Raw genomic sequence first — 25,764 nt, 5'->3', positions numbered from 1 at the left:
AGCTCCCAGCACGTGCTCCCACAGTAGGTGCAGGGAGGCCCTCTCCGTCTGCCCAGTGGAGGCATGCTGTTATTTGTTGTCCAGGGAAGAAACTGTGACCCAGGGGGGTGGGTGGGGCTTGTCGGGTGCTCAGAGGCAGCTCCGGTACTTCCTGGCTGTGGGTGGGAAGCTGCGAGAGGGCTGAGGAAAACCAGGCTTTAGGGGAGCCGTAATAACAGGTTAGCTTGGAGGTGCTCTGTGCAGAGATGGGAGCGCTGTGTCAACACATGCAAATTATATGCAAATTCACTTGGCCTGCCTCGTAGGCTCACCTACCTGGATGCCAGACCTATGAGCACAGTCCTTCCGCTGCCCTGGGTTTCCGGCAGTTGTGGTTGGCCGAGCACTGCTGGGCCCCCCGAGAGGTTCACGTTCCTGGGGTGCATGTGGACTGAGGTAGAAGGCTCGTGTGTGCATGAACAAGTGCACACATGTGTTCTCTCAGTGCAGATGAAGATGCAAGGGGGCTGGTGTGGAGGAGGATGCGTGAGGCTGGGGGAGCGTGTTGACATGTATGTGACTTGCAACCTTGATCTGTGCCTGCCAGCAAGCTACATGGCTTCTGTCTCCCAGGATGACCTCTCCCAAGTTTCTCTGGCATCTCTCTCTGGAGAGGAAGAGGCAGCCCCTTCCCTGGGCATCCTCCTGCTGAGATGCCCAGGACTGGGGATAGTTGACAAGAAGAATTTTATAATAACGCTAATGCTGACTTTCACTGCCTGGCGGTGAGCACCTTGCGCTTAATTCTCATGAGCGCCTGTGTTACTGATCCTGCCTGACACATGAATGCATGGATGCTTTGAGGTCAAGTACTTGCCCCGAGTAGGGAGGCACTGAGCCAGGGTGTAAGCCCAGGTGCTCTAACGGCCCTTCTGTGATTCAGCCAGGTGAATCACTGCCGGGTGATAAAAGAGAATATTAAAGCCTGGGTCCTGGGTATGGACTTTCTGAAGGGGGAACACTGTTTCAAAAAGTTCTTTATGGAGATTTTCAAGTTGGAACTGAGATGGTTTGGGATTTGTGCCATTGGAGTTCATTGCGTTGGCCTCAGACATCGGGGACAGCTGAACCCCATGTGCCGGCAGGTGTTCCCCAAGACAGGAGCACAGGCCAGTGAACACTGATGGGCGCAGGCTGCCCCTGCCCCTCTCTCCTCTCTTCTGAGGGAAGCAGCTTGGCTTAAGGGCTGAGAGGCTGGCGGGGCACTGGTAGCCTGGGTCCACACGGCGCCTTTGCCAGTTCCTGGCTGAGTGGTCACGGGCAGGCGGCCTCCTTCTCTGTAAAGTGGTCCATGTAGGGACCCCCTTCCTCACATCACAGCTCAGAGGTTTGGCTGGCCTCCTGCCCAGTGCGTTCGGCTGTCATTGGTCATTGCTGTGTCACAGAAGCTTCAGTGATACGGAAGGCGTGATCTCACCTTTGAAGATCTTGCAATCCAGGAAGCCAGGCTAAGTCCATTGCAATGTGAGGGCCCAGAAGAGCCACAGAGAATGTGCTCTGGTGTTCAGGACGGGGGATCGTTTCTAGCTGGGGAGACCCTGGAAGCCTTTGCTGAGGAGGCAAGGTGGAGACCTACCTGGGGACGGTAGGCTTTGGGAGTGTGAACCTCAGGCAGGAAAGGAGCCTGGGGCTGAGGGGACAGTGTGAGCACGTAGAGGGCATTTGGGAGCAGCTCCGTTTGGGCAGAGGGCTTATCTGTGCTGGGCCGTGAGCTCTGAGCCCGTGACACGGCTTATGGGGTCTGCATCGTGAAGCAAGTAAGGATACATTTAATTGCTCCGTTATGACTGTGGTGAGTACAAGTGGATCTGGCTGGCCAGGGAGTGGGCATCCAACAAGGCTTCCCCGGGGGGTCAGAGCACCAAGCTGGGCTGTGGAGGGTTAGTGGGGGGCAGTGGAGTGGAGTGGGCAGAAAGAGGACTTTAGGCCACGGGGGCCCACGTGGGCAGGAGTGGGAGGACACAGCAGTGAGTGTGTGGCTGGGACACACAAATGAAACATGGGGCCTCGGAGGGGGCTGAGGAGGTGGCAGAGGCCAGGCCCACAGGGTCTAGCAGGCAGATATCACTTCATCCTAAGAGAAACAGGGCCTCCAAGGGGTTGTAGCTAGAGTAAGAGTGTGTGGGTGTAATTCTGGGTTTGAAAAACATCTCTCTCCTTACAGGATGGGGAATGGATTTGGGCGGGGCCAGGGGGAAGGTGGGTACCTGGCCTTTTGCCAGCTGTGGCCCGTAAAGTTTGATCCAAATCCTGCCTGGCTGAGTGGCTCACGTTCAGCACCTGGAACAGTGTCCATGCAACCCCGGTTCCTGAGTTCACCCCTTAATTGGCATCCGCACCACTTCCTCAGGCCTGAGCTCTTCCCCTCTGAGCCAAATTCTGTGCAACTGGACCCAAAGAGAACAGAAAAGAGTCAACAAGATATGCAGCCTGCTTACGACCCACTGTCTGACTTTGGAGGTCAGCGCTGATCTCTGTAGTGTCGTCCTCCCTGGGTTGGGTGCATCTTCACGGGCATCCCAGGGGGCTGGAGGCTCTGCAGGAGGAGCAGGTCGCCTCCCCGAGAAGGAGCCGAGGCCTAGGAGGCGAGGTGCTTGATGGTGCTGCCGAGACCTGATTCTCAAAGGCCCCCAGCACACCCTGTGCAGGGCAAGTCCGAGGTGGAGGGCACTGCCATACTGAGGCACAGAGAGAAGACGCTTGACCAGCACGGTCTTGGGGAGGGAATTACTCCCCGGCTGCTTTGTGCTGTAGTGAACTCTTTCTTCAAAAAAGCCACAAGCAGCTTTTGCTCCCCCAACATAGCACTTCCAACATGGCTTGTTCAACAGCTGCTTCCCAAGGACCCACTTGGAGTGAGGCTAAAGAAATTAAATTTGCCCGTATTTTCAAGGAGTGCATAGTCTAGCGAGAAACTGATGTAGAGACCAGTCACCCTCTGGTGCATGAGGAAGGACGTGCAGGCTGCTGCTGGGCCCTAGAGGGGCGGGAGGCCCCTCTGGGCCCTGCCTCAGAGCAGGTGGAACATTCCGACTGCAGCAGCTTTTCCCACTTAGGGAAAAGGAACCAGCACCCAGAGCAGAGGTGTCTCCAAGGATACACACAGGCACATGCACGCATCGGGCAGGCCTACAGAACACACCCCTGACCCTTCAGAACAGGGACCCATGCAGCTCAGTCTCAGAGCAGCTTTACGAGCCCAAGATCCAGGGCAGCAAGCAGGCAATTTGATGACGCGTGCTCCCTGCTCGGAGTTTTCCGGCCCTGGGAAGCAGAAGAAAGATCCACAGCAATTCCTGCGAAATTTCTTCTCTTTTTCGGTCCACATTCTCTCGTCCAGTGTTCCTCTTCTTGACACTCTGTGAAAAGCTCCTTCCTCTGTTCTTATCCTGACATGTCTGTCCACTGTTTTCCCACATCTGTGCCACGTCTTAGGCTATTTAGAATGAGCATCTCCTGTGGCCGAGAAAGCTCTGCCCGGTGTGCCTCTGCGCGCCCCCGGGCCCTGGCCTCCGGCTCTCTCCTCTCTGCCACCACTCCGCACACCCGGCCTTCCGCTGGTTTTCACCAGCCAAGGGAGTGCTCACCCCAGGGCCTTGGCCCTCTGCGCTCCCTCTGTCGGGAACCCCTAGCCCTCGGTTTCCTCAGGGCTGAACCTTTGTTATATTTCAGCCTCTCCTCTGGGCTGCCCGTCCGTCCCTCTCCCTTCTCACTTGCCATGCCCTGTCATTTTTCTTTCTTCAAGTCACTCATCTCTGTCCGAAATTACCTCCCTCATTCATGTGTTTCTGGTTTCCGATTCTCTCTCCCACTAGACTGTCAGCCCCGTCAGGACAAGAACTTATCTGTCTTATGATCCTTTGACCTAAAACAGAGTTCGGTTGGTACTCACGAAATATTTGATGAGTGAGTGAACTACTGTTGAACACAGTTTTCCAGACCCCTGGAAGGCATAAGGCCATCTTCTTTCAACGCTTTTTTTTGGTTAGTATCTGTTTGTTTGGATTTTGTCCTTGTTTTCTCCTCAATTATCCTGATTATGTATCACATGAAAGAGGAACGGGCAGTCTGGTGAAGACAAAACCCTGTCGAGCTGTGGGAAGCAAAGGAAGAGAACACCTTCCAGTGGGCAGGAGGACAGGCGCAGCGGGCACTCAGTTGCCTGCACGTGCATGTAACACCGCGACGCAAACAGCGGCAGCCAGCTGGAGTCTGGTGTGGGCACTGGTCCTTCCTCTGCGATTTCTACAATGAAGGGCTGGCAAGCTGGCTTTAGCTCAGGTGCTCGGCCTCTCTGGCAATGATTTCCTGGAGGCCCAGGGAAGGAGCTGCTGAGCAGAGGTCTTCCTCTGCAGGGAGGGTCACTCACCTAGGGTGTCGGGAGGGGAGAGACACGGGCACCTACATTTGTCGTTGCCGGTTAGGTGATCCCTGAAGGGCCTCTAGCTCTAAATTCCAGGAGCCCTTGTCCTTCTGGAGCACTGAGAGAGGAGCTGGGGACCCTGAGCAGAGGCGAATTCTCCCACATTAGGAAGACGTCATCTTCAGAGTCTGAAGTCACACTGCCAGGAGAGTGACACCCAGTGGTGCCAGCTTTCTCCTCTGGGTGCTGATGGGATGCTTTGGAGGGAAACTGGATGGCTTACAAGTGGAGCTCTGTTTCCTTCCAACAAGGATTTGGGGGAACTTACAGTAAGAACACACCCAGGGGACAGGACAGCGAGAAATGAAGCTGGAACGTGAGGTCAGAGGCCACTAAGAGGAAGAGAAAAACCCCATCTTTGGGAGGGGCCTGGGTCTCTCAGGCCAGGACTTGGATTCGAGGAGCAATCATCATTTGGTTTCACAAGGACAAAAGGATTCTTGGCTTGGAGAACCAGCTGGCAGAGACTAACATACAAATCTGTGTTTTCATCTGTTTATTGAAATGTTTAAACATATTGTTTTGGTAAATACATCCGAAAGATGCTGAGTAGCCGGCCTCCCCAAGTGGTGGGGTGGGGTGGGGTCTCAGCCCTGCCACCTGGTTCCCCATCTGGACCACTGAACTCTTCCCCTTAAAGAAAATAAGAAAACAAACTCCTTACATAAGAAACTTTTCGGAGTTGGTTGGTGGCGGGGTGAGTTAAGGGTGTGTGTTTTTCTTGTTAGAGCTGAAATGTAAGGCTTTTTTCTTTCTGGCCTAAAAACTTAATCTACAAAAACAGTGGGAGGCACCAACGAAACCAGTTCAGGTGCTGGAAATGGTTTCATTTTTACACTCTGTGATTAAAATCTGATAGCCCGGTGCTCAGGAGGCACATCATGCCTTCCTAAAGAGGGGTACAATTTGTAGGGAAGCAGAGCGCCCTGCCTTCCCCTCGCCTCTCGGCTGTCACTCAGGCGCTTTCATTATGCGCGACTCCAGGGGTGCAGCCAGGGCTGGTGGTTGGGGGAAATGAACTGTGGAGGCAATTACTGCCGGAGAACACGGGCTAATGGGCCCTGGGAGGCTCTGTCCCTTCCCGCCGCGCAGGCAGCCAGCGGCGGCTTGATGGAGCGGTTTCCACCACGTGCTGTGCACTGCTGTTGAGAGGCTTGGGCACCGGGCCTGTATCCTCAGACAGCTTTCACTGAGCAGGGAGAGGGGCCAGGACACGTGGGGGACACTTCCTTGTGACTCAGCAGGATGTCCTCTTGGCCAGATTCTGTCCTCTGCCCCTGCTGAGCCACTGGCTATAGGAAGCTTTCTGTCTCCTCACTCAGCCCTTCCTGGAGGGCATTTGGGCCTCAGAAAGCACCCCTCGTCTGGCCCATCCCAGGTACCAGAAAATGCAGAGACAGAAGGGCCAGTGAAGTACCTGGCCCCATGTTTCCCAAAGACCCCTTGGGGTGCTTCAGTGTTTTAACTTTAACTTTGAGTGGATCCATTTGTTGTTGTTATTAATAAGCTTTTCATTTGGAATCATTTTAGGTTTACAGAAAAGCTGCCAAGTTAGCACAAAGTTTGTCTCTTTCCCCAACCCTCATGGCGAGCATCTGACGTGAGCGTGGGGCGTTTGTCACTACTGAGACCTGGACGTGGGTGCGTGGCCAGTAACTCGGTTCCAGCCTGCACGTGGACGGCACCAGGCTTTCCGTGACTGCCCTCTTCCTGCTCTAGGACCCAAGCCAGGGCCGGGCGGTCTCTTTTGATACAGCCTTTAAAAAACTGTAATACTTAGGGAGTTATCTTAATGGATATTATAAAAATATATTATGGCCACATCAATTATTATTACAAAGGTAATAACAGTACTTGGGATAAATTAAATGATAAAAGCAAGTCCATTGGAAGAAATAGGTTATGAATATAAAATGAAGCTGATATGCAGCCTTGGGAGGAGGAGCAGGGCACTCCACGGTCCGGCCCCTCCCATCACAGCCCCGTGGAAGGGAAGGTCGCTGTGCCCCCGAAAGCCAGGCACAGTCTAGGCATGGCTGCAACAGAGCTTCCAGCCCAGGGCCCCTTCCGTGATGGGACAGCGCCTCTCTCCTCCGCGGAAGGAAGGAGGTGGGGGAGGGAAACCCTCTGTGGGAATAAAGTTTCCATTTCAATTATTCAGCTGATCCTTGACCCCCATTACCATGGATAATCAGAAACTGGCTGGATGCAACATGTTTTAAATAAAAGTATTGTTTAAGTGGCCCTGAGGACTCGCAGACAGATAATTGCGAGGGCACTCATGCAATCACACGGCAGGGGGAGGCGCTTTGCTCTCTGCACAGAAATGCGAATGGCAGCCGTCAGCACAATGGCACACACCTGTGGAGGGCTCCTTTTTAAAGGCACTCGACAGGCATACCTCGTTTCTCATCACACACAGATGATGATTACAAACCTCTTTTGACACTAAGGAGAGCGTGTGGGGGACCCTAAGGGCAACGGAACCCAAATTGGGATCAAGCTTAAATGACAATCCGAGAGTGTGTGTCCCCAAGGCATGGCACTGCGGAGACCCAGAGTGGCTGGGCTCCGTGGGCTCCCTTGAACGACAGCACTCTGCCTTTGATTAGAGGCCACCGTTGGGAGCCTCTTAGATTTTCCAGGTCAGGCAGGTGCCACCTGGTTTATGAGTTGGTAGGTCTTTCAGTGCACTGTCTGGGTGTGGCTCAGGGAGTGAGGGAGTTGACGGAGTGTGTCATTCAGCAGATGTTGACCGAGGACAGACTCTGTGCCCGGCACCGTGCCAGGTGTGCAGTAGAGTGTGTACGACGGCCTGGCTGGGGGACAGAGAGGAGTGCCCAATCACTATGACACGTGGGACAGATGACCTGGAAGGGTGGACAGTGTCCAGAGAAGAGGGGATGGCAGTCCGTCGTGACTGGTCTTGTCTGGGACACATACAGTGTTCCACAGTGTGCACAGTGTTGAAACAAACACATCCATCCATTCTCACTCATTCATCTAACACATACTTTCGGGATGCTGCTCCGGTGTTAGGCACTGTTTTTGGCCTGGTTCAGGGCTTTGAAGGGGGCCGTGGAGGCGGGTTAGAGAGAGGCAGGCGGCAGGATGTGGGAAGGGACAGCACCTGGGGATGAGCGCCAACCGGCTGTCTTGTGGTCACTACCGATCTGACTCACACAGGCACCGAAATGCTTCTTTATCTCTGCCTGCCAGGGAGGCTGGGCCGGTTGCCCTTCCCCAGCTTTCCTGCTCAGACTTATCCACATGCTTCACCCTGGGGGGAGCCAGGCGGCCGTGCTCGAAGTTGCAAGGGGCCCGCTGTGGGACTTCCCCTTTCACTTTCTGGAGGCTGGGGACGTTTCCAGGACCAAACCCCGAAGGCCGGGGTAGTTCTGCTCTCTTGACCATGGCTTCTGGACACGCACGTGTGTCGGTGGGGCTGAGGTGCAACATGGCATCATCCCCGTGCATGTGACTCTGCCTGTCTGGTCTCTCTCCTGGACACCTGACATCCTCTCCGGCTGTGCTGTTTTCTTTTAGCTGAACCAGCCAGCTTTGTTTTGAAGAACAGCTATCACTGAAGACGGCAATTTTGCCAAATGAGCCTTGTTCTTGGCAAGGGAGTGATAGATCTTCTTTGTTTGTTTCCTTGGGAAAAACAGACCTGAGAAAGCAAGTTCACGGTTCTTTGGAATTATTTTTCCTTTTCTTTGGTGACTATCACCACATGCTTAGCTCACTGGGTATCTCTTGCGCCCTCTGGAGGGTTAAATTATATCATGGGGTCGAGAAAAATTGGAAAGGGAATGATTGTTTATTATATTGAGAGAGAACTCACACGCTGCAAAATTCACCCTCCTAAAGTGTACCATTTAGCGGTTTTTACTGTATTTGCTAAGGTGCACAGCCATCACTCTTATCTCATTCCAGAACATTCTCAACACCCCAAATCAAACTCTGTACCCATTAGCAGTCACTCCCTCCCTCCCTCCTCCTCCAGCCCTGTGCAGCCGTGGATCCATTTCCTGTCTCTACAGGTTTACTTATTCTGGTGAGCATTTCATATGAACAGAATCACACACTGTGTGGCCTTCGTGTCTGGCTTCTTTCACTCGGTGTAACGTTTTCAAGGTCCACCCACATGGGAGCAGGTGTTGGGACTCGGTTCCTTTTTCATCGCCTAATATTATTCCATCATGTGGATGTGTCAAATTTTGTTTATCTTTTCATCTGTTGCTATATTTATTTTCAATCAACTCCAAAAGTTTTTTTTTTTTAAATACCTCCTGTACAGGAAAGCTTTTCATTAAGTATCTTCATGAAGTGCATTCAAATGGTAACTTTGGAGAAAAAAGACCAATCGAAGTCCTTTTAGGATATAGAGACAGAGTTGTCCCCAAGGACTCCCTCCGCTAAGGCTGGGGGACATCTGGCCCCAGGGCCCCAGAGGGAGGAGCTAGGGACACCCAGCAGGCCACCTTGACCCTCTGCTTTTTCTTTTTCTTTTTTCTTTTTTATTAAGGTATGATTGATATACACTCTTATGAAGGTTTCACATGAAAAAACAATGTGGTTACTACATTTACCCATATTATCAAGTCCCCACCCTACCCCAGTGCAGTCACTGTCCATCAGTGCAGCAAGTTGCCAGAGATCCACTATGTCCCTTCTCTGTGCTACCCTGTTCTCCCCATGATCCCCCTCACCATGTGTCCTAAACATAACACCCGTCAGTCCCCTTCTCCCTCCCTCCCCACCCACCCTCCCCCACCCCTCCCCTTTGGGAACCACTAGTCCCTTCTTGGAGTCTCTGAGTCTGCTGCCATTTTGTTCCTTCAGTTCTGCCTCATTGTTATTCTCCCCAAATGAGGGAAATCATTTGGCATTTGTCTTTCTCCGCCTGTCTAGCCTCTCCTTTTCTTTCCTGCCCTCTGGCTTGTGGGGCTCTCTCCTGCTCCGAGGGGGGACCCAGCTCTTCAGCAGAAGAGGTGGGGTGTTTGGCTGGCTGGCATCAGCTCCCGTTTCCGATTTCTTCCTCTCGCTGCCACATCCGTGGCTGCCCCCGGGCCCTCTCTCCCTTGGGGCAGGTTGTGCTCACAAATCTCGGACCTTCATGCATTTTCAGGCCTCCCCAGCTTGTCTCTTGCTGCCACTTCTTGTGCATCAAACTACGTATCCTGCGGTGCCCACTCATCTGCCATTTCCTCCAGGAAGCCTCCCCGATCCTCTTCCCCAGAAGGCCTCATTTATGTCTGTTGTAGCCAGGGGTGGTTCTTACCATATTTAACCACAGGGAAGGTGCAAGTACCAATAAATCAGAACAGCTGCTGGTGTCAGTGCTGGGCAGGGATTTGCTCCTCGGTTGCTGGGTTCCCAGGATGTCAGGGGCCTGGGGGAGGGCATGGGCCGCTGGAGTTGTGGCCGTGCCTCACTCACCAGCTGCACCCAGTCACAGCTGGCTCTGCATCCGCCTTTTTCCCGTTCTCAGCTCCATCTTCCCTGCGGCCTCTTGCACACGTGGTGCTTACATGGCCAGCGAGGTGCCCACTGATGCTGGAGGTATGGGGAGTGGAAGCCACGTGATTTTGTAGGATTTGGTTCTTCAAAGCCCAGCACCCACGACCATGACCAGAAATTCCCCCTGAAACCCAATCTGGCTACACATGAGGCTTAGGTATGTGACCAACTGGGCATCATTGATGGCAAAGTGGGGCAAGGAGCATCCCTCTCCCTAGTGGAAATATGGCCCATTTCAAAGCAGCAGGAGCCACCTGCGGGAGGTGACACCACCACCACTCTGCAGGCTGCTCTTGCATCTGGTCTGCTCCGCTTACCCCCCTATGGTCTTGCCATTAGCTTGTTCTCTGGCCTAGACGCCCATTTGCTCTCAGCCTCCACTATTTGGAGTCATTGTATTCTTCACTGTCCCTCACTCCCGAGCCTGCTCCTTCCAAAGTCAAAGAGAGCAGGGCAGGGGGTAGGGTGGGGAGAGAGAAGAACTCACTGGGGGTGCAAAATTTAAGGGTCACTCAAAACTCAGTTATCAGGGTAATATTTTAGTGCAATAGCTTAAAAATAAAAATGAATGCGAACAATCCCATATTGAGCAAAACAGCATAGTTTTAAACAAGGAGAGCACCACAGAGACCCTGTGAGGCTCCCGCCATGGTCACCTGCAGTGGAAATGCTCGTTCTGGGCCCTCGGGGGCCTCTAGGCTTCCACACCAGGGCTCTGCAGACGCTTCCTCCAAACCCACATCAGGAAGATGACCACATGGGCTCTTCTCTCCAGCCTGTGCGGAACCACCCCATCTTCAGTGTGGTGGGGAGCACACCTCCACTTCTAATCAGGGTCTCTGTTATGGGTAGTTAAGCTCAATAGTCACAGTTTGTAAAGACGTGAGTTGTGGCTCTGTTTTTTCCCTCTCTGTGTCTATCTCTTCCTGTTTTCTAAGGGTTGCTAGTGTGACATTAAGTAATGTATAGAAAATAGCTTACTTCCTATTTCTGAGCCAAACCAAGTTTCATCTCCGTTTGAGTCCCCTACAGGTGGCTCAAAATGGGGCTTTTCTCAGTTAATCACGGAGTCAACTCAAAGGCCAAGCCATGGGAGGTCATTCTCTTTTATTTTATTTTCTAAGGGGCAGGGAGCATCTCTCTGTCCCCTGAGATGCTGCCTGCAGAGAGGGGACCAGTGGAGGACTCCATGACGTTTTCTCAGCAAAGTCTAAACTCTGTCTGCAGAGGGGATGGAGGCGCAGGGGGCTCCTCTGCCCTCTGGCTGGCCAATTGGAATGATGGGCATCTTCTCAGTTTCAGGCCAGGTCATTTATGTTTGAATTGGAGCATCATTGCCTGAAAATAGATCATTCTTCGCAAAGGTATGTAACATGCTCCATAAGATAAGCATATAGAGGATGTCTGCTGTGTTTTTTTTTTAAACAGCTCTTTTATTACCCTGTGTGTTTAATGATACAGTTATCTTCAAGCATGCAGTTAAAAAGAAAATGCTATGTAAAACTGGGTTTGACCCAGTTTAGGAATTCTCTAGTGTGCTTAACACCATTGTTGCTTTTGTCAAAATATTTACTGTGATTCATAATGGCTGTCAGAAACCAGGTCCACATTCCATGTTCTACTAAACATAAAAACAGCCTCTAAGGAAAGTTGTTGCTTTGTAAGCAGGCTTTTTTTTTCCTCCAAAGACAGACCTAATTAAACCAAAGGTGCGAATTGGTTAGAAATATCAGTTCCATTAGTCCAAGAGTTTGAAAAACAAAATGTACAGTATAATCTAAATATCAAGGTATTTGATAGAGATACTATTTATAGCAGTTCTACTGATCAGCCACCCAAGGGTAGCATTTTTCAATGAGATTTATAAAGGACCCTGGACCCTGGACTATGTATTTATACATTTATTTGGCTTCCCAATATCCAAAGTAGCTAAGAGCTGGAGGGAGTGTCAGATAAGTCACGGGGCCCACGTTCTGAGAGGTAAGATGCTTCTCCATTCCCGCAGCAAATCTTTCTGTAACAATTAAACCAGAGATGTTATCTGCCAAAAATGCAACAGGAGACAGGATGCAATTTAAGAAAAATGATAACATTAGCTGACTGGGAAAAGCAGAATAAACGTCAGAGCCAGTTGAAAATAATGGGCCTTTTAACCACCTTTATTCTGCTGCCCGAGGGAGCAGCCAGAGTCTAGGGTCACGAGGCTGATGATGATTAGAGCAAGTGTTCAGGCCTGCAGCAATCTTGGGGGTCATGGGGACATTCCGAGAAGCCAAGGGGTGAAGATTTGCTTCCTTAGTTGCACTTCGACTGGGAAGCTGGGAAAGCAGGGTGGACATGGGGCTCTGCTAAATGATGGCTGAGTAGTTGCTCGGGGGAAATGAGGCCACCACCAGGGCCAAGCGGGTACCATCCAGAGACCTTTCTCTGGGTAGAGACCATAAACATGTATGCAGAGAACCAAGGTGGTAGAAGGGAGGGGGAGAGGTCTATGCTTGGCTGAGGGGAAAAGCAAACCCGTGGAGTCTGTCCTGTGCCCACACAAAGCGCATCTGCTGTGGTACCCGGTCCTTCGAACAAGTGGACACGAGCCCCACTTTGTAGCTAAGGAACACGTGGCTTGGAGAGGGTAGGTGACGCCTTCAGAGTTACAGCGCTCATAGGTAGCAGGGCAAAGGTTGTAAAGACAAGACCTCTTGTCTCTGAGGTCTCCGTGCTGAGCTGCCCTTCCTGGGGTGGCACAGCTGAGCTACCCTGGCCCGTCATGTTCAGGGTTTCCGCAGGCCCATCTGGGGCGTCTGTGGGAGACTTCTCTCTGCATTGGGGTGCAGTCAAGATGTCTTTACAGGTCTATGTTGCCTGATGTGCGGCTTCATCACGATCACTTTGCATTCACAGCACTGGGGCTTTTGCATTATGGTAGGGGTGTCAAATGTCCTTTGGATACAAAGGTGCAGAAGGAAAAGTGAGTTGACACAAAGAAAACTGTCAAGGAAAATGATGGGTGCTGAGTTGATGCCTCTCTGAGTGGAGCTTTGCAGCCCTTGGGCCTGTAGCTCAGGGCCACATTTAGGTAAATTATAGGTGCCACATTAAATAGCATGGGCTCATGTGCTGGGAAGGTTGCTCCTGTCTCAATTCTCTTCTTCTTTATTTATTTTCTACTTATCATTTTTTAAAATGAACCTTTTTGGCTTGAGATAATTGTAGATTTGCACACAGTTGTAAGAAATAATCCAAAGAGATTCATGCACCTTTTACCCAGTTTCCCCTAAGATAATGACATTGAGACAGTCATGATACAGACCACGTCCCTCACCCAGGGATCCCTCGTGGCTATACTTACTTCTCTCCTGCCCCCCTCTGAACCTCTCATAATTGCTGATCTATTCTCCAGTTCCCTAATTTGTCATTTCAAGAACGTTACATAAAAGGAATCACATGGAGTGTGGCCTCTGAGGACTGGCTTTTCTCACTCAGTATAATTCTCTGGAGATTCATCCAAATTGTTCCACGTGTTGGTAGTTCACTCCTTTTTATTGCTGAGTAATATTTTATGACATGGAAGTACAACCACTGGAGGGCATCTGGGCTGATGCCAGTGGTTGGCTTTTACAAATACAGCTGCTATGAACTTTTGTGTATCTGCTGGTGTGAACATAAGTTTTCATTTCTCTGGGAGAAATATCCAAGAGTGCAATTCCTGGGTTGCATTTTTTTTTTAAAAGAAACTGTCAAACTCTTTTCCAGAATGTCTGCCCCCTTCACGTTCACGCCATTTCCGTATCCTCTCCAGCTTTGGTGCTGCGTGACTTTTTTATTCTTGCTGTTCTGGTGGGTGTGCAGTGACGCCTCACTGTGGTTGAAGGTGCATTTCTCTGATGGCTAATGACATTGAGCATCTTTCTGTGTGCTTGTTCCCATCTGTATATTTTCTTAGGCAACATGTCTCTTAACGTCTTTTCTTATTGGATTGTTCTTGTTTTTCTGCTTTTTTTACTGTTATGTTTTCATAGTTCTTTATATATTCTAGATAGAAGTCCTTTGTCAGATGAGTGGTTTTCAAGTGTTTTTCTCCCGGTGTGTAGGTATTGTTTTTATCCTCTTACAAGCAGGGGCTTTCACAGAGCAAATATTTTTAATACTGATGAGATCCCATTGATCCATTTTCCCTTTTAGGGTGCACACTTCTGGTGTCAAGTCTAAGAGCCCTTTCCTGCACCCTAGACCCTGAAGAAAAATCTTCTATTTTTTTCCCTATAGTTTTATAGTTTTACATTTTTAGTTAATTTTTGTATAAGGTGTGAGGTGTGTAGGTCAAGGTTTATTTTCTTGCCTATGTATGTCAATTGCTCCAGCCTAATTTGTTGAAAAAGTTATACTCCTTGCACTAAATTGTTTTTTGAACCTTTGCTGAGCACCAGTTGGACATATTTGTGCAGGTCTATTTCTGTTTTGTTTTTTTTTATTATTCTGTTCTGTTGATCTGTGTATCTCTTTCCCCATAAATGCAATGGTCTTGTTCCTGGAGCTGTATAATAAGTTTTCAAATCAGATAGACAGATTCTTCACATTTTATTATTCTTTTTCAAAATTGAGTTATTCTAGCTCCTTACCTTTCTATATAAATTTTAGAATAACCTCCTCTGTGCCCACAAAAAACCTTACTGAGGTTTTGGTAGGAATTAAGCCCATATATCAATTTGGGGAGAGCAGCTATCTCCACTATGTTTAGTCTTCTAGTCCCTGAACACAATATGTCTCTTTATTTAGATTCTCTTCAAGTTCTTTCATAAGTGATTTATAGTTTTCAGCATAGAAGTCCTGCACAGGTTTTTGTTCGATATACACCTAAGTATTTCCATTTCTTGAGTGGCTATAAATGGCATTGTATTTCATACTTTGGTTTCCAATTGTTCATTGCTAGTTAATACAAGAAGAAGAGATTTTTGTATGTTGACCTTATACCCTGTGACTTTGCTGCACTGATGTATTAGTTCTAGGAAGCTTTTTTGGTAGATTTCTTGGCATTTTCTACAAAGACAATCAGTCTGATTTCTTCCTTTCCTGCTTCCTGAAGCTAAGGTTGCAGAGGGGTGCATTGGGGCCTCAGCAGCAGAGGCCTCACCGCGGACCTGCTCCTGGCCCCTGAGGGCAGTGGCAGGAACCCTCCTTCCTCAGCATTGTGCCTACTTGACAGGACAAAGACATAGAGGGATCGCCTTGTTCATCATACAGCACATGTTGAAGCCTGCATTCAGAGGTGAAAGGCAATAAATCAGTAACTGGCTCATTGTATCCCTTTGTCTGCTCAGCTGTCACATGCACCATTTATACACATTGGAATTTCCTTAAAACAACAAAGCAACTCTGTATTTCTCCCCAGCAAGATACAGTGACCCTTCTTCCAAGAGAAGAAGTGCTGCTCTCTCTTCTTCAGCACGAGCAGACCCAGGCATCGCATTCTTCAAGGCTCTGTGAATTAACTCCTCAGAGTCAGTCAAGGGCTCACTGAGTAGTCTGAGCACTGACCCCATGTAAGGGTGTCACAGGGTTTTCAACCTGAGAAAGACTAGCCTTCTTGGACACTGGAGGGAAAGCTAGTGTTACTGGGAAGAGAGGCTCAGAATGACTCAAGGGCAGCATTGTTAGCTTTCCAGCTCCAATAAGATGTCCTTATTCCAGGCTTCAAGATCTCATTATTTCCTGATTAATGCCCTGATTTTCACATGAGAAACTTGGTGAGACTGTGAATTCAGCTGCCATTTTAATTCAGCAACTTGCACCATTACATTTTGATTTTCAGCAGTGTCAGCCCTGGGGCTGGAAGAAATCAGAGATCCTTTCAGGGCTATCATGGCAGCAGCCTTATCCTCAGACCATGACTCGAGGTAGGAGTTAATGGACCAGAGCTTGTCATTTTCTCAAGGGCACTCAACAATACCCATCCCACACCTCAGCCCTCATAGTCGTAATGACTGCCATGTGCCGCTTGAAGCCACTTGAGCTCCCAAGGCACACGCTCCAATTGGCACTTTGGTGCCATCAACCACAGGTGGCAGCTTGATCAACCGATGCCACTGCATGTCAGGGGTTATGGGCATCACACTGCTCTTTGGCAAGGAGCTCAGCATCACACTCCAGTCCAAGGCACGGCCACATCAATTCCCAGACCGCATTTTTAGGGCTCTGTCTCTTGGGACACTCCCAGTACCAATTCTGCAGTATTCTGTGTGTTATCAGGAGAGGTAGACACCACAGTAGGTTCCACCGGGGAAGTTTAACGTAGGAATGATGAACTACAATAAAAGAGTAACTCTAAGATATCAGGAAACCACATGGCTCCCCAGGATTGAGAGAGAGTGCCCAGGAAAGAGCAGACCTGGAAGTGGCTCAGACCTCACTGGGGAAGCTGTGGTTTCACCATCAAATGGCAGAGAAGTTGGCTGGTTTAGCCAAACTGGAGTTTGCCTGGAGTTGCTGGGCAGACAATAGGTGACACTCTGGACAGCAGGCAGGACAGCAGGAGGTAGGCGATGGATGACAGGAGATGTGGGTGTCACTGGGAGTCTGGTCAGAGGGAACAGGGGCCTTTGGAGCTCATGGGCTGCGTGGCGGACAGTAAGGTTTGCAGAGGGAGCAGCCACGCTGTGTGACTCCCTGGCCACCAGTGAGCTGTGCTCTGGCCACATGGGGCCCTAGTTTTACTGTCAAGAAGGCTGTGCACACATTTTCTCTAATCAGAGGCTGTATAGTGGCAGAGGGATCACATTTGTGGCCTGTGGTTCAGGCAGACTCCATTGGACACCCTCATTGATTATGTGGTTGCTCTAAATAGTACATTTTAGATACGTGATTCACCACGGTCTGAGGGGGTTTCTACTTTGTACCAGCTGAAGTGAAGTGTAGAAACTTTACCTCCCTTTACCAACTTTACCCTCTTCCACTTATAATTGTTGCTTATATTTCCTATATATATTCAGAACCATATCAGACACTGTTATTTTTGTTTCAACCATCAAATAGCACTTAGAAAATCCAAAAGGAAATGTGGTGTTTATCTATATTTTTACTCTGTCCATTGTTCTTTTTCCTCAATGTTCCACATTTCCTTCTTTTATTGTTTCCTTTCTGTTTAGAGAATTTCCCTCCGCTATCTCTGTAGGGCAGGGCTGCGGGTGACAAATTCTCTTGGTTTTCCTTTATTTCAGAATGTCTTGCTTTCCCCTTCATTCAAGGATTTTTTTCGCTGGATATAGAATTTTGGGTTGACAGTTCTTTTATTTCAGCCCTTGAGAAATGGCATGCCACTTCCTCTGGCCTCCTAGTTTCTGACGAGAGACCTGCTGTCATTAGAATTGTTTTTCCCCTATAGGCACCGTGTCACTTCTCTCTCATTGTTTTCAAGACTTTTTTCTCTGTCTTTAGAGTTCAGAAGTTTGACTGTGATGTGTTTCGGCGAGGAATTCTTTGGCTTTATCCTGTTTGTGGTTTACTAGCTTCCTGCATATGTAGCGTCATGCTTTTCACCAAAAAGAAGTTTTCAGCCATTATTTCTCTAAGTATGGTTTTGGCCCAGCCTCCTTCCAGGACTCTGCTGACATGAACGCTGGGTCTTTTGTTAGTCCCACAAGATCCTGAAGCCCCATTCATTTTTTTCAGCCTCTTCTCTCTCTGTTTTCCAGTTGGGAAACTTTTGTTGTCCTGTCTCCAAGTTCACTGACCCCTTTTCTGTCCGCCATTCTCCTGTTGAGCCCATCCACTGGGTTTTTTAAGTTTTCATATTTTTCAGTTCTAAAATGTCCCTTTGGTTGTTCTTTTGTTTTCTATTTCTTTGCTGAGACTTTCTGTTTTTTATTTGTTTCAAGCATGTTTGTAAGTGTTCACTGAGACCTTTTTATGACGGCTGCTCTAAAATCTGTGTCAGATCACTCCCACATCACCTGCATCCTGGTGAGGCCCCTTTGGCTTGTTTTTCATTTGTTTTGAGATCTTCCTGTTCCCTCATACGACAGGGAGTTTTGGTTGAAACTTGAACATTATGAGAGTCTGAATTGGTGAAACCCTCTGTTTTAGCTTGCCTGATTGGATTCTGCTTGGCAGGGAAGAGGGTGGACGGACGTTCGCGCTGCCTGCCTCGGAGGGCGAGCTCCTCATTACTGCCTGGAGAGGGTGGTAGCCCGGGCTCCCCACGAGGCCACCACAGATAACCTCCCTGGGAGGCCTTGTTGTCATTCCCTATGTGGCCTCCACTGACACCACAGGCAAGGCCGGCCTCTTTGCTGTCGGGTGGTGGTGCACATCCGAAATCTTTGTGCAGGCCTCCTCAAACACCACCCAGCAGGGAGGGGAAGTGGATAAACAAACTGTCGCACACCCACATACCAGAATACTACTCAGCAATAAAATAGATGAAACATGCAAAAACTTGGATGGATCTCAAAGGAATTATGCTAAGAACAGAAACCAAACTGAAAAAGCTACCATAGTCCATGAGTCCATTTACATGACATTCTGGAAAGGCAAAACTATAGGGACAGAAATAGATCTGCAGTTGCTAGGGGCTGGGGGTGGAGGAAGGGCCAGACCAAATGAGGTATGGGGCAATTTGAGGCGGGGGGAAAGGTGTCTTTCTGTATCTCTATTCTGTTGGTGGTTCTATGACTGTATCTGTTTATCAAAATTCATAGAACTATACCCTAAGAAAGGGTGAGTAGCACTGTAAGTAAATTGCACCTTAATTAACAAAACAAAATTCAGTGCAGGATGGTGCTGCTGAAGCCAAACACTCATCTTTGCATCCTAATTGACATACCTTCTATGAGTAAAACCCACAGGCTCCTAGTACTGCGTATCTGTGCATTGCATTTAGTGTGCACTTGGTATGTATTTACAGAACATGCCTATTTATACACTGTATTTCCAAAGTGGGCAGTTTAATACATACAGGTTAACTTCCATAATCCTCTGAATCCCATCAGTATTTAGGATCCTTTGTCTTATCCTGCCTTGAATTCAGCATTGCATCTGTTTGTTATTTTCCTGGCTGTGTAACATAATTATATAAAACAATAACCACCACCAATACAATATTCTAACTCATGTTATTTCACACCATAGGCAAACAAATCTCTTTACAGCATGCCTGGCAATCACAAATTGCAGTGTTATGCGCCATTTTATTGTATGTGTTCTAAGCTGCAAGGGTTCATGATAAACCTCCAGTGTGGATGGGCCTGGAGCAGGGAAGCTGCTCTTGGGGTGCATGTCAGCTAGCAAAGGTTACTTTCAAAGTTGTGTTCTGCACAGGAAGGGGGGATGGTCCTAGATGATGGTTCTCACCTTTGTGTTACCCTATCAGTCAGCCAACAATAAAGCTTTAAGCTGCGCTTTCTCCATCTGCTATCAAGGAAAGGGGTAGTCACGACAATAATGAAGGCAGGCCTGTTACTTGCCACTTAACGTAGAACTGTGCCGCTGTATCTATGATAACAGGTCTTGTACTCAGACAATTTTTCTCCCCTTTTGCAGCTGAAACAAAGCAGTTGTTTCCCAGGGAAATGAAAAATTTGCCCAAAAGGACTGCAAATATATTGCTGGGCAGCTGACATCTGTGAGCTGGCATTTCCTTTACATTTAGTACGGCGTGTCTCAGGCCTGCCAAGCACATCCCCACCTTGGGGCCTTTGCACTGGCTATTCCCTCTACCAGAAACACTCTTCCCCAAGGCAGCAGCATGGCTCACTCCATTACTAGCTTCATAGGCTTGTTCAGACCTCACCTTCCGGGCGAGGCTCACCTGACCCATCCCATTTAAAGTGGCAGCCCACCCTTCCTTCCTAGTCCATCCCACTCCCTTTCCACACTCCTATCCCTCCTTACGATGCTCCATTTTTTCCCATAACACTTACCATTTTTTGATACATTATGTAATTTATTAAAAAAATTTCTTACCTCTCCCCCTAAGTGGAATGTAAGATCCATTATACAGGCTGTTCACTGGTCTACCCTGCTGGGCACAGGCATGTATACGAGCACGTGGCGCAGAGGGGATGTTGCGTGAACACTGAATGGAGGAAAGGATGAGTCTGCAACCAGAGGCCGCCAGGCCGGAGTGGTCACATCCTTCCTTTCATGCAGGGAACTGCAGACTGCGGCTCCATTCCGCTGCCCTTGGTTTGCAATATTTCACTAAGCGAATGTAGTGCTTTGGTAACTCGAGCGTTGCTATCATTCTTGGGTGGCTCCTGGCGGATGACCCGGCGCAGCAGACGGTACCGTGTTCTCCAGGCTAGGGGAGTGGGGCCGGGCTCGGGAACCATCCAGTTAGCGCTCATGCCTCTCTGCGCCGGAGGTGTTACTATTTCCCCATTTCCCAGATAAGAAACTGAGTCACAGGGATCTCACGAGGCCATCTGAGGTCACAGCACTTGTAAGGACGGGGTGGGAAGCGGATCTGCCACAGAGCCCTCTGCAGAGCGAGTTAAATAAACGCCCAGGCCCCTTAGAATTCCCTTCTTTCATGTCCTTCCGCCTGCCCACCCCCAGTGTGTTCAAGAGGGCATCTAGCAGTCACTGGGCCCCCCTCGGGGGCTCCCACTGCAGGGCTGTTCTTCCTAGTGAATGCCTCCTTCCCAGCGCTCTCTGAGCTCCAAGCTGACCCTGAGCCGCCCACGGGAGCCCAGTGCGGCTCAGGGCAGCTCAGGCCCGGGGCCTCCCCCAGCGCAGCCTTGCCTGCTTCGGCCACCTCCTCACGGGGTCCTCCAGTGGGCAGATGGGGCACGCCTGCTGTCGCCCTGGCTTACGCCTCCTTTCTGGGCTGAAACCTGACTCTTGGCTGCCTTCCTCATCTGGGCTGGCCCCCACCTCACCGGCGTCCAGGGCCGGGAAAATGGCAGCATTTTCTTCTGTTTCCAGGTAGTGTCCTGTGGGTGTTGTAACAAAGGCCGCACATCAGAAGGCTTAAAACAACAAAACGTGTCCTTCCTCCCCCAGTCTGGAGGCTGGATACCCAAATCAAGGTGTGGGCAGGGCTGAGCGCCCTCTGCAGGCTCTGGGGTGGACCTTCCTGCCTCCCCAGCTCCGGAGGGCTCTGCGGTTCCCAGGCTCGCGACGCGTCCCTCCCCCTGCCCCTGTGGTCACATGGGTCTTCTCCTGGCCTTTTCTGTTGTACCCCTGCACCCTCTCTCTTCTTGAAAGGCCACCAGTCATTGCATTTAGGGCCACCCCAGCTTCGGGCGCGGGGCCTCTCACTCTGGAGGCTGAAACGTCAACGAGAGTTTCACTTTCAAGAGCATCGGCTCAAGATGACTGTCTCACCAGAAGTCCGACGTGCACGCCGGAGGCCAAAGCTTATCTTGCCGTTTCTGTCTGTCTGTCTCCTTTAGGAAGGAACAGACCCCCCAACCGCCTGTCCTTGCGCAGTTCTGTCCTCTCCCCTCTCCTGTCTTTGCCTCCTTGCCCTCACTGGGACAGCCATGCTGGAATAATCCTGGGGGACTGTCTGCCATGTGACTGGACAACTTCGTACATGTAAAGCCCTGGGGCCAGCGGCCGGCACACGGTCGGCAGGTGGGCTGAGCTACACCTGCTTCAGATCTGTGCAGATTCTCAGCCATCTACAGGCAGACAGGTGCCTCAGGCCCATCAAGGTGAGACTGACTGACTGACTTGGAAAAGGAAAACGGGAGAAATGTGTTAACAATTGTCAGCGGATAGCCGTCATTCTGCACTTAGGGGGTGATGAGAGCTGTAGACACTATGTGTTTAATCCTCTCTGTTTCTGCCCACCTTACAAACAAGAATCTCGACATTAGAGGAATTTGCTGAAGCTACGTGGTGGGTAAATGGCAAAACTGGAACTTGCACCTAGGAGGGGGGTTCCTTCTTCAAGCGAAGCACACCAGGCCCGGGGAGCAGGTGGCCAGAGATGCCACCTGGCAAGAGTGTGGCCTTCAAGTGAAGGACAGGGCAACCTTGGAACCAGCCCTGGTTAACTCTCCACCCTCCTGGCTCTGACCTGGACACCTGACGGCCAGGGAGCAGCGACTGCAACGCCGCGGCATAGGCCGAGGGCAGATGGGATCTATCAGGAGCGTCTAGCCTGAAGGTATGCCAGGCTATGATGCTAAATTAGAGACACGTTCCCCAAAGTAGGGGACCACACCTCTAGAGTGTGCAAGATCATATTAGGGGCCCACAGATACACATTTTAAAAGATTAATAATATGTATTTGTTTTAGTCGTTCTTAGAAAATATAATCAAAGCCCCTTTTTGGTACCGAGACAGTCCTGTGCCCTTTTTCCTCCAGCTATTAAAAGTATTTATTTGTTGACCTTTTTAAAAAAACTCCTTTAGGCAAAATATGGCATGCTGGTATACACCTTGCTTGCATTCCTTGGCTGGTTAGGATAAGCCTCTTTTTTAATGGTTTTGATTTTCTTAGTTTTTGAAATTAATAGCTTGCATTTTTTTTAGAGCAGTTCCAGGTTTATAGGTCAATGAGGGGAGAGGCCCATATCCTGCTTCACCTCCACCCCGTGCAGGGTCCTCTGTTATCACTGTGGGGCGTTAGCATGGTGCGTATAGCACAGCTGATGAGCCACCATGATACGTTATTAATAAGTCCATAGCTGACCCTCGGGTTCACTCTGGGCGCTGTGCACTCTGTGGGTCTGCACCAGTGTATGATGACATGCATCCATCGGAACAGGACCACACAGAATAGTTTCGCTGCCCTAAAACTCCTCTGTGCTCCACTTGTTCATCCCCTATTCTCAAACCCCTGCAACCGCTGATCTTTTTACCGGCTCCATAGTTTAGCCTTTTCTGGGATGTCATGTGCTTGGAATTGTACAGTAGGTAGCCTTTCAGATGGGCTTTTTGACCTAGTTGCATGCATTGACGGCTCCCCCATGTCTTTTCATGGGCTGACAGTTCATAATATTCCCCTGTCTGGATGGACTGCAGCTGATTTATCCGTTACCTGCTGAAGAACATCTTGGTTGTTACCAAGTCAGAGCGATTATGAATAAAGCTGCTGTGAACATCCTGGGCTGGATTTTGTGTAAGTTTTTGGCCCTTTGGTAATGAGGTAGTTTTCTTCTCTCCCTCTGGTGCCTTTTTATTTTACTTCTTATAAATTGTAAAATATGCATAACATATGATTTATCATTTTAGCCATTTTTAAGTGTGTAGATCAGTGGCACTAAGCACATTCACATGATTGTGCGCATGGCTCCTTTTAAAGCAGTGCTGTTCTAGCCAAACAGCCCCCGGGTACCCAGGGATGGGAGGCAGTGTGACCTAAGGGGTCTCTACTCACGGCACAGCAGGTGATGGACTAGAGTCTGGGACACTTGTCCCAAAAAGACAGGCTGGGCACCCAGGTTCCTCTGGAAAAGTCCAACTTGTTCAGCACATTTAGGGTGTGTCTCCAAGGCTTTCTCTTTCAGGGCCCCAAATAAGAATTCTTTAGACTTTAAAATTTCTGGAATGTCCATGCTTTTTCTTTGCCCAGGACCCTCATTTTTTGAGAAAGGGGGCTTTGGAAATAGTGACTTCTTTCTCTTGAGACTCTCCCGTATCTCTGTTCACCTCCCCATAGGGCCGCACACCTGCACCACAGAATATCACTAGCTTGGGGACCTCCAGGGAGGCGGGCAGCCACACACGTGGCGGGCCCTTGGGATGGCAAGGGGACAGCACTGGACAGTGAGTTCAGCTGACCGGGTGGCCTTCCGGAGCCTCCTCTGTCACACCTGCCTTCCAATCCCATCCCCCATCAGTCCAGTGGGTCTGACATGGCCTGCCACCTCCTTGATCCAGGGTGAGAAAAATAAGCAGTGGCCCTTTGAGGTTTTCCTGAGAAAAGTGCCATTTCCCCCAAGGAAGGTGTTAGCTGGTTCATTATCGGGCCGGCAGGGATCAGCTGCTACTAAAAGGTGCCGGTTTTGCTGTGATCACAGGACAGGCTGCAGGGAGAGCAAGGAATAACCGTGGCAGGTGTGTCAGAGACATAGCACTCTTTTTCCGGAACTTCTATCTTGAAGCTCCGTGCCTCCTACCCTGAGACAGTCAGCTCTCGGCTGCTTTTCCCTTCCCCCCAGGCAGGGCCTATTTTGGGGGGCACGTGGCACTCATCCCATGCAGGCCTCCACTGGGGCCCCTTGAAGCACATCGCCCTCCATCTGACCCATTTTCCTGGGCCCCTCTTAGGTGCTCTGGAATTCACGCTGGGGCCGCATAGCTGCAGGCACAGCAGCTGTGGGCTTCCTCCGCCCTTCCTGCCTGGGTGAGGGCCACGGGCTATTGCTGCTGTTCTGGGGCCTTCCCTGATTGCTCCACAAAGGCAGGCCAGGTCACCCCTCCACCCAAGTCCCCACTGAAGCCAAAGCTGGAGGTTCTCTTCCCCCCTGTCCCGGCTCCCCTCTCTTCCACCCCCTCCCAGGGTCGCTACCCTAACCTGAGGATTGGGAAAAATGGATTTCTGGGGCCACTAGGGCCAGCCTCGTGTGTGTACTGAGCCAGCTGGCCATGCAAGCATGTCACTGCTCCCTGACCAATGCTCGATGGGCAACAGCCCCTTGTCGCAGTGGGGGTAACTGAGGTGTGTATTCTGTATGATCTCAGGGCTCCCCAGCTGGATTGGGTCCCAGCTGCCCAGGGTGGGGACTTGCCCAGTGACACACTTTATAGAGTTTCCTTCACCCTGGCTTTCCCCTCCCCTCCATGTGTTTTCTGGGTCACCTCCTAAATAAAATCCTTGTAATGACATCCCTCTTTTGGGAAGCCACCTGAGACAACACCCCTTCCCAGAGGCATGAATAGAGCCCACCAAGATGACTGACGGGGAAGAGACAAGAGTAGGAGAGAGGGTGGGGGAGGAATCACAGCCTAGTAGCTCGAAACAGGACGGTGTGGCACTGTGAGCATCTACCCCACGCCTGGTGCCACGCACACTATTCCACCTGATCGCCCAGGAGCTCTGCCCCAGTGACCCATTCTCAGCCAAGGGATCTGGGTCTCGGAGATCTTGGTCAGCAAACCAGTTCTCAGGGACAGGAACTCGGGTCTGATGGTTCCCCAGCAAGCACCTTGACATTCCTCAGCTAGTAGAAAGAATGCAGGGCCTACGAGGAGGAATTCTAGTAGCCTCTTCTAAGCACTAAAGATGTCTGTCTTTAAATCTTCCCTTAAAAAAGCATAAGGTCTCGACTATTCTGAGGCAGATGGCATGGTGCATGCAGTGAGATCTGCATCAGATAGGTTAGAAGGAACAGAGAATAGAAGAGGTAGGATTAAAAAAACAAAAAAGTCTGACTTGTAACATTTGCCAGCCAGTTCCAAACCATGACCATGACGTCACTGAACCCAGAGCTGGGAAGAGATGAGATGTGGAGTCTCACGCTGTTACGAAGCATTTCCACTACCCGCCGGCAATCAACATAAATAACCTCAAGATCATTGATAATGGTAACATAATAAAACCATTAGTAAGTGGTGAGATTTGACTATTTTAGTACCTTTTTTATGGAGGTGAAATTCACATTAAACTAAACTCACCATTTTAACTATTTTTAAGTGTACGATTCAGTGCATTTGTTACATTCCTAGTGTTGGACCACCACCTCTATCGAGTTCCAGCACAATTTTCCTCACTGCCAAAGTAAACCTAATCAATCAGTCATTCCTCATTCTCCCTCTCCACCCCTGGCAACCACTCTCTGTTTTCTGTGTCTATGAATTTGCCTATTCTGAGCTTTTCATATAAATGGCG

General features: G+C 49.8%; 1 protein-coding gene across 7 annotated transcripts in view; it reads left to right on the top strand.

Moving 5' to 3' along the window:
* Positions 1-25,764, top strand: part of ZNF831 (zinc finger protein 831) — a 97,411-nt gene that overhangs the window by 5,342 nt on the left and 66,305 nt on the right. The window lies entirely within an intron of this gene.

Source organism: Manis javanica, chromosome 5, assembly GCF_040802235.1.
Source record: "Manis javanica isolate MJ-LG chromosome 5, MJ_LKY, whole genome shotgun sequence".
Classification (NCBI taxonomy): domain Eukaryota; kingdom Metazoa; phylum Chordata; class Mammalia; order Pholidota; family Manidae; genus Manis; species Manis javanica.
Note: the sequence above shows the minus strand (reverse complement) of the source record. Positions and strands in the feature narration are given on the sequence as shown.